At 50.4% G+C, this 13,280-nt stretch overlaps 5 non-coding genes and 2 pseudogenes across 5 annotated transcripts; all 7 read left to right on the forward strand.

Moving 5' to 3' along the window:
* Positions 1 to 82: 82 nt before the first annotated feature.
* LOC142287244 (U2 spliceosomal RNA) lies at positions 83 to 273 on the forward strand. Its single transcript, XR_012748236.1, has one exon. It is a non-coding gene; the product is annotated as a U2 spliceosomal RNA (small nuclear RNA).
* A 1,387-nt stretch (positions 274 to 1,660) lies between these two features.
* LOC142287226 (U2 spliceosomal RNA) lies at positions 1,661 to 1,802 on the forward strand (annotated as a pseudogene).
* Positions 1,803 to 2,499: 697 nt separating this feature from the next.
* Positions 2,500 to 2,694, forward strand: LOC142287220 (U2 spliceosomal RNA). Its single transcript, XR_012748218.1, has one exon. It is a non-coding gene; the product is annotated as a U2 spliceosomal RNA (small nuclear RNA).
* A 1,387-nt stretch (positions 2,695 to 4,081) lies between these two features.
* LOC142287245 (U2 spliceosomal RNA) lies at positions 4,082 to 4,272 on the forward strand. Its single transcript, XR_012748237.1, has one exon. It is a non-coding gene; the product is annotated as a U2 spliceosomal RNA (small nuclear RNA).
* A 1,387-nt stretch (positions 4,273 to 5,659) lies between these two features.
* On the forward strand, positions 5,660 to 5,850 carry LOC142287246 (U2 spliceosomal RNA). The gene has a single exon (XR_012748238.1). It is a non-coding gene; the product is annotated as a U2 spliceosomal RNA (small nuclear RNA).
* A 1,387-nt stretch (positions 5,851 to 7,237) lies between these two features.
* On the forward strand, positions 7,238 to 7,428 carry LOC142287248 (U2 spliceosomal RNA). The gene has a single exon (XR_012748240.1). It is a non-coding gene; the product is annotated as a U2 spliceosomal RNA (small nuclear RNA).
* Positions 7,429 to 8,814: 1,386 nt separating this feature from the next.
* Positions 8,815 to 8,918, forward strand: LOC142287222 (U2 spliceosomal RNA; annotated as a pseudogene).
* The last annotated feature ends 4,362 nt before the right edge of the window (positions 8,919 to 13,280 follow it).

Below are 13,280 nucleotides of genomic sequence, written 5' to 3' on the forward strand. Positions count from 1 at the left end.
TTTGTCTCCCTCTCGCTCTCTCTCCCTAAGATGTGTCCGGCATAGGCCAGGGTGCCACTCGAGGCCCAAACCAATTCTGGTTATCGCTTCTCGGCCTTTTGGCTAAGATCAAGTGTAGTATCTGTTCTTATCAGTTTAATATCTGATACGTCCCCTATCTGGGGACCATATATTAAATGGATTTTTAGAACAGGGAGATGGAAAAAGAGCTTGCTCTGTCCACTCCACGCATTGACCTGGTATTGCAGTACCTCCAGGAACGGTGCACCCCTTCTTAACCCAGTTTCCAAAAGCAGAACTCAATTCACCTGATTCATATTAGCCCGATTTAATGAATTGGAAGAAAGCATACGTCTTCATATGCACCTCAATTTGGCCCATTCACTTTTCACACTTCCTCCTTTTGTTTTTTATCTTTCACACTTTTGACTTTCTTTATTCATCCAAATAGCAAACTCATCACCACTCAACCTGACCAACTCGGCTATGTCCCCGTGCTGCAGTTCTCTGTCTTATCTAGATCATTTGCAATTGAATGGAATAGATCCCTTTTGGACAAAGTGGATTCACCTGCTGCTGCAGTGACCACAGGTGTGATAAGATCTAGAATTGGCATCTGGTGCGATCTCTCCGCTTCCACTCCAAAGAAAGTTACCTGTTTATTCCTATCATGCATTGGTTTTTGGGGTTTTCTTTGAGTAATGATGATCTCTTTAGTAGTCTGTTGGCGCCCTCTCCTGGAGGAATAGTTTGCTTGCTCTTGGACATTCTAAAAGAGAGGTCATGATAGACATTGAGCTTCTGAGCTCAATTGGGGACAGTCATGGGTGATGAATGTTTGCAACCTACTGCGAAGCCTCATACCGCAATATAAGGAACGTCAAATACTAAGAAAGGGCGGCCTATGAAAGAATTACTACTTTCAATAAGTACACTTAAACGGCTAATTGGGAATAGAAAAACTGTAAAAAGCCCTCTGAGAAAGCCCCCCTCTAACCTTTGATAGTAAGCTTTTCTGTAGTCTGCCTGTTGATGTATTTTCCGTTTGAACTGTGCACAACATGAAGAGACGGAACACTGGCGGCTTGTCACAATGCCCCCCGATGACATCACAATAGCGCTGCTGCCTAGAAAACAAGCTGCGCAGAAGAAGTTGTTCTTTGGGTGGGAGGGTGGGCTAGTGGAAGGAGGGGGCAATCTCTTTTTTTCCCGGGTGGTAGGGGGATGACAGGAGAAGGGAAGCGGGTGGTGAGAAAGGTACAGAGGGCAGGGTTTGGGGGCTGGGAAGGAAAGGGAAAAGATTAGGGTTTGGGGATGATGAAAGGGCTTTCTACGGGTAAGGATGGCAAAGGGTGGCAGTGACGGAAAGTCAGGCAACCTGTCCTGTCCGTCTTTTTGTATCGTGAATTGGAAAGACTGCAAGGGGGAGGGGAGTTGCTTGCGCCCTAAAGGAGGAGTTATTCAGATTCATTGCAGTGGGCGGCGGCTGCAAAACGCACCATTCTTCTTGTTTTTGCTCTGCAAAGCAGCCTTTTCAAGGGTTGGCTTGGGTGACAAAATGTCTTGTGTAGGCGTGGGTTTGTCTCCCTCTCGCTCTCTCTCCCTAAGATGTGTCCGGCATAGGCCAGGGTGCCACTCGAGGCCCAAACCAATTCTGGTTATCGCTTCTCGGCCTTTTGGCTAAGATCAAGTGTAGTATCGTTCGAAAAGGTGGTTTAAGGCTCCGGCCACCTTAGTACAATGATGCAATGCACACTGGAAGGTTGCGCTTGTTAGTACTTTGGGAGGATAGTATATCCATCTAGAGGAAACCATGGCCCTACCAGGATCGAGGCTATTAGACTGAGTAAGTGTGGGGGTTATGGTGCAATGTGCCCCAGGAATGGACACCCTGGAGGGAGTCTGAACTTGCTAGGTTGGGACCCTGGTAAGCCTCAGACTCTGTCGCACGCCGCGCCTTGCCTATTCATACTTTCCAAGCATATTGCCCTATCCCGGCCTTCTGGCTAAGAAGGGAAATTTTTATAATCCCGGTCGGAGGTCCGGTCAGCTTTGGGCTGAGAAACCAACACCCGGTTGGAGGTCCGGGTCAGCTTTGGCTGAGAAACCAACACCCGGTTGGAGGTCCGGTTAGCCTTGGGCTGAGAAACCAACACCCGGTTGGAGGTCCGGTCAGCCTTGGGCTGAGAAACCAACACCCGGTTGGAGGTCCGGTCAGCCTTGGGCTGAGAAACCAACACCGGTTGACGGTCCGGGCAGTCTCGGCTGCGAAACCAACGACTAGTAGCTCCCTACTCCACTTGGGTAAGATGCCTCGGTGGACGCTGGGAGCAACAACAAGGCTCAACCAGGCTTCGGCTTGGGGGAGCACCGAAGATCCCTGACCCTCGCTGTGGCCTTCTGGCTCGGAGGGACGGGGTTGATTTTTGGGGATCCTCTTCTCACGGAGGGGTCCACACGAATCCTAGCCTTTGCACTGTTTTTGGTGTGACTTCGGTCATGCATTTTTGCGGTGCTTTGGAAAGCTTCATTAAATCAAAATCTGTTCTTATCAGTTTAATATCTGATACGTCCCCTATCTGGGGACCATATATTAAATGGATTTTTAGAACAGGGAGATGGAAAAAGAGCTTGCTCTGTCCACTCCACGCATTGACCTGGTATTGCAGTACCTCCAGGAACGGTGCACCCCTTCTTAACCCAGTTTCCAAAAGCAGAACTCAATTCACCTGATTCATATTAGCCCGATTTAATGAATTGGAAGAAAGCATACGTCTTCATATGCACCTCAATTTGGCCCATTCACTTTTCACACTTCCTCCTTTTGTTTTTTATCTTTCACACTTTTGACTTTCTTTATTCATCCAAATAGCAAACTCATCACCACTCAACCTGACCAACTCGGCTATGTCCCCGTGCTGCAGTTCTCTGTCTTATCTAGATCATTTGCAATTGAATGGAATAGATCCCTTTTGGACAAAGTGGATTCACCTGCTGCTGCAGTGACCACAGGTGTGATAAGATCTAGAATTGGCATCTGGTGCGATCTCTCCGCTTCCACTCCAAAGAAAGTTACCTGTTTATTCCTATCATGCATTGGTTTTTGGGGTTTTCTTTGAGTAATGATGATCTCTTTAGTAGTCTGTTGGCGCCCTCTCCTGGAGGAATAGTTTGCTTGCTCTTGGACATTCTAAAAGAGAGGTCATGATAGACATTGAGCTTCTGAGCTCAATTGGGGACAGTCATGGGTGATGAATGTTTGCAACCTACTGCGAAGCCTCATACCGCAATATAAGGAACGTCAAATACTAAGAAAGGGCGGCCTATGAAAGAATTACTACTTTCAATAAGTACACTTAAACGGCTAATTGGGAATAGAAAAACTGTAAAAAGCCCTCTGAGAAAGCCCCCCTCTAACCTTTGATAGTAAGCTTTTCTGTAGTCTGCCTGTTGATGTATTTTCCGTTTGAACTGTGCACAACATGAAGAGACGGAACACTGGCGGCTTGTCACAATGCCCCCCGATGACATCACAATAGCGCTGCTGCCTAGAAAACAAGCTGCGCAGAAGAAGTTGTTCTTTGGGTGGGAGGGTGGGCTAGTGGAAGGAGGGGGCAATCTCTTTTTTTCCCGGGTGGTAGGGGGATGACAGGAGAAGGGAAGCGGGTGGTGAGAAAGGTACAGAGGGCAGGGTTTGGGGGCTGGGAAGGAAAGGGAAAAGATTAGGGTTTGGGGATGATGAAAGGGCTTTCTACGGGTAAGGATGGCAAAGGGTGGCAGTGACGGAAAGTCAGGCAACCTGTCCTGTCCGTCTTTTTGTATCGTGAATTGGAAAGACTGCAAGGGGGAGGGGAGTTGCTTGCGCCCTAAAGGAGGAGTTATTCAGATTCATTGCAGTGGGCGGCGGCTGCAAAACGCACCATTCTTCTTGTTTTTGCTCTGCAAAGCAGCCTTTTCAAGGGTTGGCTTGGGTGACAAAATGTCTTGTGTAGGCGTGGGTTTGTCTCCCTCTCGCTCTCTCTCCCTAAGATGTGTCCGGCATAGGCCAGGGTGCCACTCGAGGCCCAAACCAATTCTGGTTATCGCTTCTCGGCCTTTTGGCTAAGATCAAGTGTAGTATCTGTTCTTATCAGTTTAATATCTGATACGTCCCCTATCTGGGGACCATATATTAAATGGATTTTTAGAACAGGGAGATGGAAAAAGAGCTTGCTCTGTCCACTCCACGCATTGACCTGGTATTGCAGTACCTCCAGGAACGGTGCACCCCTTCTTAACCCAGTTTCCAAAAGCAGAACTCAATTCACCTGATTCATATTAGCCCGATTTAATGAATTGGAAGAAAGCATACGTCTTCATATGCACCTCAATTTGGCCCATTCACTTTTCACACTTCCTCCTTTTGTTTTTTATCTTTCACACTTTTGACTTTCTTTATTCATCCAAATAGCAAACTCATCACCACTCAACCTGACCAACTCGGCTATGTCCCCGTGCTGCAGTTCTCTGTCTTATCTAGATCATTTGCAATTGAATGGAATAGATCCCTTTTGGACAAAGTGGATTCACCTGCTGCTGCAGTGACCACAGGTGTGATAAGATCTAGAATTGGCATCTGGTGCGATCTCTCCGCTTCCACTCCAAAGAAAGTTACCTGTTTATTCCTATCATGCATTGGTTTTTGGGGTTTTCTTTGAGTAATGATGATCTCTTTAGTAGTCTGTTGGCGCCCTCTCCTGGAGGAATAGTTTGCTTGCTCTTGGACATTCTAAAAGAGAGGTCATGATAGACATTGAGCTTCTGAGCTCAATTGGGGACAGTCATGGGTGATGAATGTTTGCAACCTACTGCGAAGCCTCATACCGCAATATAAGGAACGTCAAATACTAAGAAAGGGCGGCCTATGAAAGAATTACTACTTTCAATAAGTACACTTAAACGGCTAATTGGGAATAGAAAAACTGTAAAAAGCCCTCTGAGAAAGCCCCCCTCTAACCTTTGATAGTAAGCTTTTCTGTAGTCTGCCTGTTGATGTATTTTCCGTTTGAACTGTGCACAACATGAAGAGACGGAACACTGGCGGCTTGTCACAATGCCCCCCGATGACATCACAATAGCGCTGCTGCCTAGAAAACAAGCTGCGCAGAAGAAGTTGTTCTTTGGGTGGGAGGGTGGGCTAGTGGAAGGAGGGGGCAATCTCTTTTTTTCCCGGGTGGTAGGGGGATGACAGGAGAAGGGAAGCGGGTGGTGAGAAAGGTACAGAGGGCAGGGTTTGGGGGCTGGGAAGGAAAGGGAAAAGATTAGGGTTTGGGGATGATGAAAGGGCTTTCTACGGGTAAGGATGGCAAAGGGTGGCAGTGACGGAAAGTCAGGCAACCTGTCCTGTCCGTCTTTTTGTATCGTGAATTGGAAAGACTGCAAGGGGGAGGGGAGTTGCTTGCGCCCTAAAGGAGGAGTTATTCAGATTCATTGCAGTGGGCGGCGGCTGCAAAACGCACCATTCTTCTTGTTTTTGCTCTGCAAAGCAGCCTTTTCAAGGGTTGGCTTGGGTGACAAAATGTCTTGTGTAGGCGTGGGTTTGTCTCCCTCTCGCTCTCTCTCCCTAAGATGTGTCCGGCATAGGCCAGGGTGCCACTCGAGGCCCAAACCAATTCTGGTTATCGCTTCTCGGCCTTTTGGCTAAGATCAAGTGTAGTATCTGTTCTTATCAGTTTAATATCTGATACGTCCCCTATCTGGGGACCATATATTAAATGGATTTTTAGAACAGGGAGATGGAAAAAGAGCTTGCTCTGTCCACTCCACGCATTGACCTGGTATTGCAGTACCTCCAGGAACGGTGCACCCCTTCTTAACCCAGTTTCCAAAAGCAGAACTCAATTCACCTGATTCATATTAGCCCGATTTAATGAATTGGAAGAAAGCATACGTCTTCATATGCACCTCAATTTGGCCCATTCACTTTTCACACTTCCTCCTTTTGTTTTTTATCTTTCACACTTTTGACTTTCTTTATTCATCCAAATAGCAAACTCATCACCACTCAACCTGACCAACTCGGCTATGTCCCCGTGCTGCAGTTCTCTGTCTTATCTAGATCATTTGCAATTGAATGGAATAGATCCCTTTTGGACAAAGTGGATTCACCTGCTGCTGCAGTGACCACAGGTGTGATAAGATCTAGAATTGGCATCTGGTGCGATCTCTCCGCTTCCACTCCAAAGAAAGTTACCTGTTTATTCCTATCATGCATTGGTTTTTGGGGTTTTCTTTGAGTAATGATGATCTCTTTAGTAGTCTGTTGGCGCCCTCTCCTGGAGGAATAGTTTGCTTGCTCTTGGACATTCTAAAAGAGAGGTCATGATAGACATTGAGCTTCTGAGCTCAATTGGGGACAGTCATGGGTGATGAATGTTTGCAACCTACTGCGAAGCCTCATACCGCAATATAAGGAACGTCAAATACTAAGAAAGGGCGGCCTATGAAAGAATTACTACTTTCAATAAGTACACTTAAACGGCTAATTGGGAATAGAAAAACTGTAAAAAGCCCTCTGAGAAAGCCCCCCTCTAACCTTTGATAGTAAGCTTTTCTGTAGTCTGCCTGTTGATGTATTTTCCGTTTGAACTGTGCACAACATGAAGAGACGGAACACTGGCGGCTTGTCACAATGCCCCCCGATGACATCACAATAGCGCTGCTGCCTAGAAAACAAGCTGCGCAGAAGAAGTTGTTCTTTGGGTGGGAGGGTGGGCTAGTGGAAGGAGGGGGCAATCTCTTTTTTTCCCGGGTGGTAGGGGGATGACAGGAGAAGGGAAGCGGGTGGTGAGAAAGGTACAGAGGGCAGGGTTTGGGGGCTGGGAAGGAAAGGGAAAAGATTAGGGTTTGGGGATGATGAAAGGGCTTTCTACGGGTAAGGATGGCAAAGGGTGGCAGTGACGGAAAGTCAGGCAACCTGTCCTGTCCGTCTTTTTGTATCGTGAATTGGAAAGACTGCAAGGGGGAGGGGAGTTGCTTGCGCCCTAAAGGAGGAGTTATTCAGATTCATTGCAGTGGGCGGCGGCTGCAAAACGCACCATTCTTCTTGTTTTTGCTCTGCAAAGCAGCCTTTTCAAGGGTTGGCTTGGGTGACAAAATGTCTTGTGTAGGCGTGGGTTTGTCTCCCTCTCGCTCTCTCTCCCTAAGATGTGTCCGGCATAGGCCAGGGTGCCACTCGAGGCCCAAACCAATTCTGGTTATCGCTTCTCGGCCTTTTGGCTAAGATCAAGTGTAGTATCTGTTCTTATCAGTTTAATATCTGATACGTCCCCTATCTGGGGACCATATATTAAATGGATTTTTAGAACAGGGAGATGGAAAAAGAGCTTGCTCTGTCCACTCCACGCATTGACCTGGTATTGCAGTACCTCCAGGAACGGTGCACCCCTTCTTAACCCAGTTTCCAAAAGCAGAACTCAATTCACCTGATTCATATTAGCCCGATTTAATGAATTGGAAGAAAGCATACGTCTTCATATGCACCTCAATTTGGCCCATTCACTTTTCACACTTCCTCCTTTTGTTTTTTATCTTTCACACTTTTGACTTTCTTTATTCATCCAAATAGCAAACTCATCACCACTCAACCTGACCAACTCGGCTATGTCCCCGTGCTGCAGTTCTCTGTCTTATCTAGATCATTTGCAATTGAATGGAATAGATCCCTTTTGGACAAAGTGGATTCACCTGCTGCTGCAGTGACCACAGGTGTGATAAGATCTAGAATTGGCATCTGGTGCGATCTCTCCGCTTCCACTCCAAAGAAAGTTACCTGTTTATTCCTATCATGCATTGGTTTTTGGGGTTTTCTTTGAGTAATGATGATCTCTTTAGTAGTCTGTTGGCGCCCTCTCCTGGAGGAATAGTTTGCTTGCTCTTGGACATTCTAAAAGAGAGGTCATGATAGACATTGAGCTTCTGAGCTCAATTGGGGACAGTCATGGGTGATGAATGTTTGCAACCTACTGCGAAGCCTCATACCGCAATATAAGGAATGTCAAATACTAAGAAAGGGCGGCCTATGAAAGAATTACTACTTTCAATAAGTACACTTAAACGGCTAATTGGGAATAGAAAAACTGTAAAAAGCCCTCTGAGAAAGCCCCCCTCTAACCTTTGATAGTAAGCTTTTCTGTAGTCTGCCTGTTGATGTATTTTCCGTTTGAACTGTGCACAACATGAAGAGACGGAACACTGGCGGCTTGTCACAATGCCCCCGATGACATCACAATAGCGCTGCTGCCTAGAAAACAAGCTGCGCAGAAGAAGTTGTTCTTTGGGTGGGAGGGTGGGCTAGTGGAAGGAGGGGGCAATCTCTTTTTTTCCCGGGTGGTAGGGGGATGACAGGAGAAGGGAAGCGGGTGGTGAGAAAGGTACAGAGGGCAGGGTTTGGGGGCTGGGAAGGAAAGGGAAAAGATTAGGGTTTGGGGATGATGAAAGGGCTTTCTACGGGTAAGGATGGCAAAGGGTGGCAGTGACGGAAAGTCAGGCAACCTGTCCTGTCCGTCTTTTTGTATCGTGAATTGGAAAGACTGCAAGGGGGAGGGGAGTTGCTTGCGCCCTAAAGGAGGAGTTATTCAGATTCATTGCAGTGGGCGGCGGCTGCAAAACGCACCATTCTTCTTGTTTTTGCTCTGCAAAGCAGCCTTTTCAAGGGTTGGCTTGGGTGACAAAATGTCTTGTGTAGGCGTGGGTTTGTCTCCCTCTCGCTCTCTCTCCCTAAGATGTGTCCGGCATAGGCCAGGGTGCCACTCGAGGCCCAAACCAATTCTGGTTATCGCTTCTCGGCCTTTTGGCTAAGATCAAGTGTAGTATCTGTTCTTATCAGAACAAACTGAGCTAGCTACACTTGACGAGATACGATCAGGGAGACAAGCTCCGAAGCCCAGCCGAGACCGAAAGAGGGAGATCGGACGGAAGAAGAGCTTGGCAGAAAGAAGCAAGAAGACGAAGGCTCGGAGAAGACTTGGGGAGACCAGAGGAACTTCGAGGAGGAACACAGCGGGAGAAGACACCCGGAGAAGAATCCAAGATCCAGCTCCGGGAACTCAAGCAGGAACCAGCCATGGCAAGCAAGCCAGAGAAGGCAGCCAAGAAGGCTCAGGACCCAGGGACCTCCAGGAAGGCTCATCCAGAGGCTTCTTCGGCCCAAGAGGCCCCTACCTCCGACGCCAGCCAGCCGGAGGGAGCCCGGACGCCGCCTGAAAAGGCTCCAACCCTGGAGCCTTGGATGCGGCAGACGGTCGCCCTGAAGCTGAAGGCGGTGGATGGTAGGTTGCCGGACATGTCCAGCGACGTGTTCTGCAAGAAGATGATTCTGGATCAGGGCTTCTCCAGGGCGGAAACCCTGAGTGTCCAGACCTTCATGACTGGCATTTTTCTGGTAACCTTTGCCACGGTGAATGCCTGCAGGAGATACTGGGAGGCGATGAACGCAGCGATGCCGGACTCCCCTTTTCATTCTTTTTTAGGATCCTGTCCTATACAGAGGGATGAGAAGAGGATCACGGTCTCCATGCGGAACCCGCACACCCCAGGAAGAGACATCTCCACGTTCCTGGGACGTCTCTGCACAGTGGTGAGGGAGCCATCCCACATCCTTAACGGCAACGGATTCTGGACGGGTAAGTGGTCAGTAACCGTTCGACTCTACAGGGAACCAGCATCCGAGGATGGTCTCCAGCACCTGCCCCCGACATTCTCTCTGGGAAACTCCTTTGGTCTCATCTACTACCCGGACATGCCACACAACTGCAGGAAATGTGGCGGGAAAGGGCATTCGATGAAGACCTGCAAGGAGGACGCCTGCAGGGTTTGCCGGGTGACAGGACACAGCTCCAAGGACTGCCCAAAGAAGAAGACTTGCAACCTATGTGGACAGGCGGACCACCTTTACAAGGACTGCCCACAGCGGGAGAAATCCTGGGCAAGGGTTGCCGCGGCGACCCAGTATCGGGTAGTCACAGCTTCGTCGACCAAGGCAGCTACGACCAAGGCCACAGAGGCCAAGGACAAGGCGGCCAAGAACCCAGCGACCGTGGCTCCAGCCGATGCCCCAGCAGCCACGGAGTCCAGGGAAAAGAAGGGTAAGAAAACTGTTGCCCCCTCCCTGGTCCCCCCCCCTGTCACCCCTGTCCAAACCCCTCCCCCCCCGGCCAACCCTACTGAGGATTCCACCACCTCCACCTCATTTCCCTACTCCTCAGTTGGTCTCCTCACCCCCCCCCCAAAGCCCACTCTCCCTCCCCAGACCATGAGAGCAGAGGGCCTCAGCACTCTTGCACTTTTCACCGAGGAGGATTTTCCAGCTCGTCTCCTCAGGTACAGGCCAAAGGAAAAGGAAGGTGGAAGATAGTCCTGTCGCAGAACCTTCCAAGCTGTTCATTGTGGACCCCAATCCACCCCAGGAAGAGGAGGATGGCCTCCTCCCAGAACCGGACGTGTTGGAGCAGATGGTGGAGTCCCTTGTGGCCGAAGAAGAAATGGAGGAGTCGGAAGCCACTGAGGCACCATCCCTGCTTGATCAGCTAGCAGAAGAGGGTCTGCTGGAGATACCCTTACCAGCAGGTGCCAAAGAGGAAGAACCGCCCGACCGGAGTGGTAACTAAGGCACACCGCCTGCTCTAACTTTCTCTTTCCTCCAATGACTGCTAACATTAACATCTTTTCCATTAATGTTAGGAGCATCAGAGACAAGTTCCGACGACAGACAATTTTTGCGTTCCTTAACACTCAGTCTAGTGATGTATTTTTCCTGCAGGAATGCTCCCTTCCCTCCTCTAGGTCCTTCAACCATCTGGCCAGGGAGTGGACCCATGGCCCATCCTACTGGTCTGGCGGGGGCGACTGTAGGTCCGCGGGGGTCGCCGTGCTGATCAGGGGAAGCGCCTTCACATTGGACTCTGTTCAGGAAATCGTCTGCGGCAGGTTACTGCTCGTGGATGGCACCTGGGCGGGAGAACCTGTCAGGTTCATCAATGTGTATGCTTCTCCTGTGAAGAGCGATCGACTGGAGCTCCTCCAAGCCCTGCGCCCTCAGCTCGCTACCGCCAGGACGGTAGTGATGGCCGGGGATTTCAACTGCCCGATTGAGGAGGATGGACGCAGTTCTGGAACGGCTGCCAAGTTGGACGTCACATCCAAACTGCTCATTGAGATGGTGACCGAAGCCTCTCTTGTGGACGTGGTTGGCTCCATCGGACACGGATCCGTGAACTATTCATGGTGCCGATCCGATGGCTCGCTGCGTTCCAGGATTGACTTTGTGTTTACCTCTCGGGCGGTTGGGCGGAGTGGGCACTCGATGGTCCCCTGCTTCTTCTCTGACCACAGAGCCATTCACTTTCAAGGTGTGCTGGGCCATGGCTTCCCCATTGGCCCGGGCTCCTGGAAGCTGAACTGCTCTCTGCTGGAAAAGGGTGAGATTCTGGAGGAGCTTAGAGCTGCCTACTCCACGTGGCGGGCCTACAAGGCGGGCTTCCAGTCTGTTTCTGACTGGTGGGAATACGTTAAACTCGAGTTCCGTTTCTTCTTTCAGGCAAAGAGTCAACAACAGGCGTGTCTGAAGAGGAGGGACTTCAGGAGACTCCAGCGTGAGCTGCGTTCCCTGCAGGACCTTCTTCGATGCGGCTGGGACGTGAGAGAGGAGCTGGAGGAGACTAAGAGGAGCCTGAAAAGGCACTTCGAGGAGGAGTCCGAGCGAATTGTCTTCCGTTCCAAAGTGGAGAACCTGGAGAAGGGTGAGAAATGTAACTCGTTCTTTTTCAGGAAACTCCACGCCGGTCACACGCCCATGAATGAACTACGAGACGAGAGTGGAAACATGCGACGCGGGAAAGAGAACGTGATGAAGGTCGTCAGCGACTTCTACAGCGAACTCTACGCCCGCAAGACTACTGACCCCGAGGCCGCCGATAAGTTCCTGTCAGGTATCACTAACCATCTTGACCCTGCAGACGCGGCGGCCATGGATGTTCCTCTGACGGTGGACGAGCTGCTCTCGGCCGCCAAATCCTTTAGTTCTGGCAGGACACCGGGCAGTGACGGCCTCCCAGCAGAGCTCTATGTAGCGCTGGGAGACCTAATCTGTCCGGACCTGTTAGGGCTGTATGAGGAGATGGTGGTGGAGGGCAGAATGCCTCCATCTCTGAGGGAAGGAATGGTCACGATCCTGTACAAGCGTAAAGGAGAGAGGTGCGACCTGAAGAATTGGCGTCCCATCACCCTTCTGAACGTCGACTACAAGATCCTGGCCAAGACGATGGCAACGAGATTGAAGACTGTTATCGGACGGATCATCCACCCGGATCAGACCTGCGGCATCCCCGGACGTCGCATCGCAGACAGCCTGGCTCTCATGCGGGACACGGTCGAGTACATCAAAGCCCGCCGGGTGCACGCAGCCCTGATCTCGTTGGATCAGGAAAAGGCCTTCGACCGTGTTTCCCATGAGTTCCTGGGCAAAGCTCTGCACAGGTTAGGTTTGGGTAACATGTTTTGCTTGTATGTCCAACTAATGTATTTTGATATTCACAGCTCGGTGTTGGTGAACGGCTGGAAGACTGACCCCTTCCCGGTCCTCTCAGGGGTCAGACAAGGCTGTCCTCTGTCACCTCTTCTTTTTGTTTGTGTTATAGAACTCTTTGCAGAGGCTATCCGGCGGAATGGAGAGATCAGAGGGATCACCGCACCAGGACCAGAACGCTTCGAGGTCAAGTGCTCGCTCTACATGGACGACGTGACCGTCTTCTGCGCGGACCGGCGCTCAGTCGACACCCTCGTCCAGACCTGTGAGACCTTCGGACGGGCTTCGGGAGCCAAAGTCAACTGCGGGAAGTCGGAAGCCATGCTCTTCGGGGACTGGCAGCCGGCCTCTTCCGCCCCCTTCCCTTTCAGCATCCAGCCGGATTTCATCAAGGTTCTTGGAGTCTGGTTCGGGAAGGAAGGAGCAGCCCTCAAGTCCTGGGAGGAACGCTTGACCAAGATCACCCAACGGATCGGTCTGTGGAGCCTCAGACGCCTCACCTGTGAGGGCAAAGCACTGGTCCTGCGTAACGAGGTACTGCCCGTGCTGCAGTACACGGCCCAGGCCTGGCCCCCCCTTGCCACCGTGTGCAGGGCCATTACCAGGACGGTGTTTCGTTTTGTCTGGGGATCCAAGATGGACAGAGTAAAGCGGAGCATCATGTACAAGGATCCTCGCAAGGGTGGGAAGGGCGTACCCGATATCCCCACCCTCCTGC

The sequence above is a fragment of the Anomaloglossus baeobatrachus genome, unplaced genomic scaffold (genome assembly GCF_048569485.1).
Source record: "Anomaloglossus baeobatrachus isolate aAnoBae1 unplaced genomic scaffold, aAnoBae1.hap1 Scaffold_718, whole genome shotgun sequence".
NCBI classification, from domain to species: Eukaryota; Metazoa; Chordata; class Amphibia; order Anura; family Aromobatidae; genus Anomaloglossus; species Anomaloglossus baeobatrachus.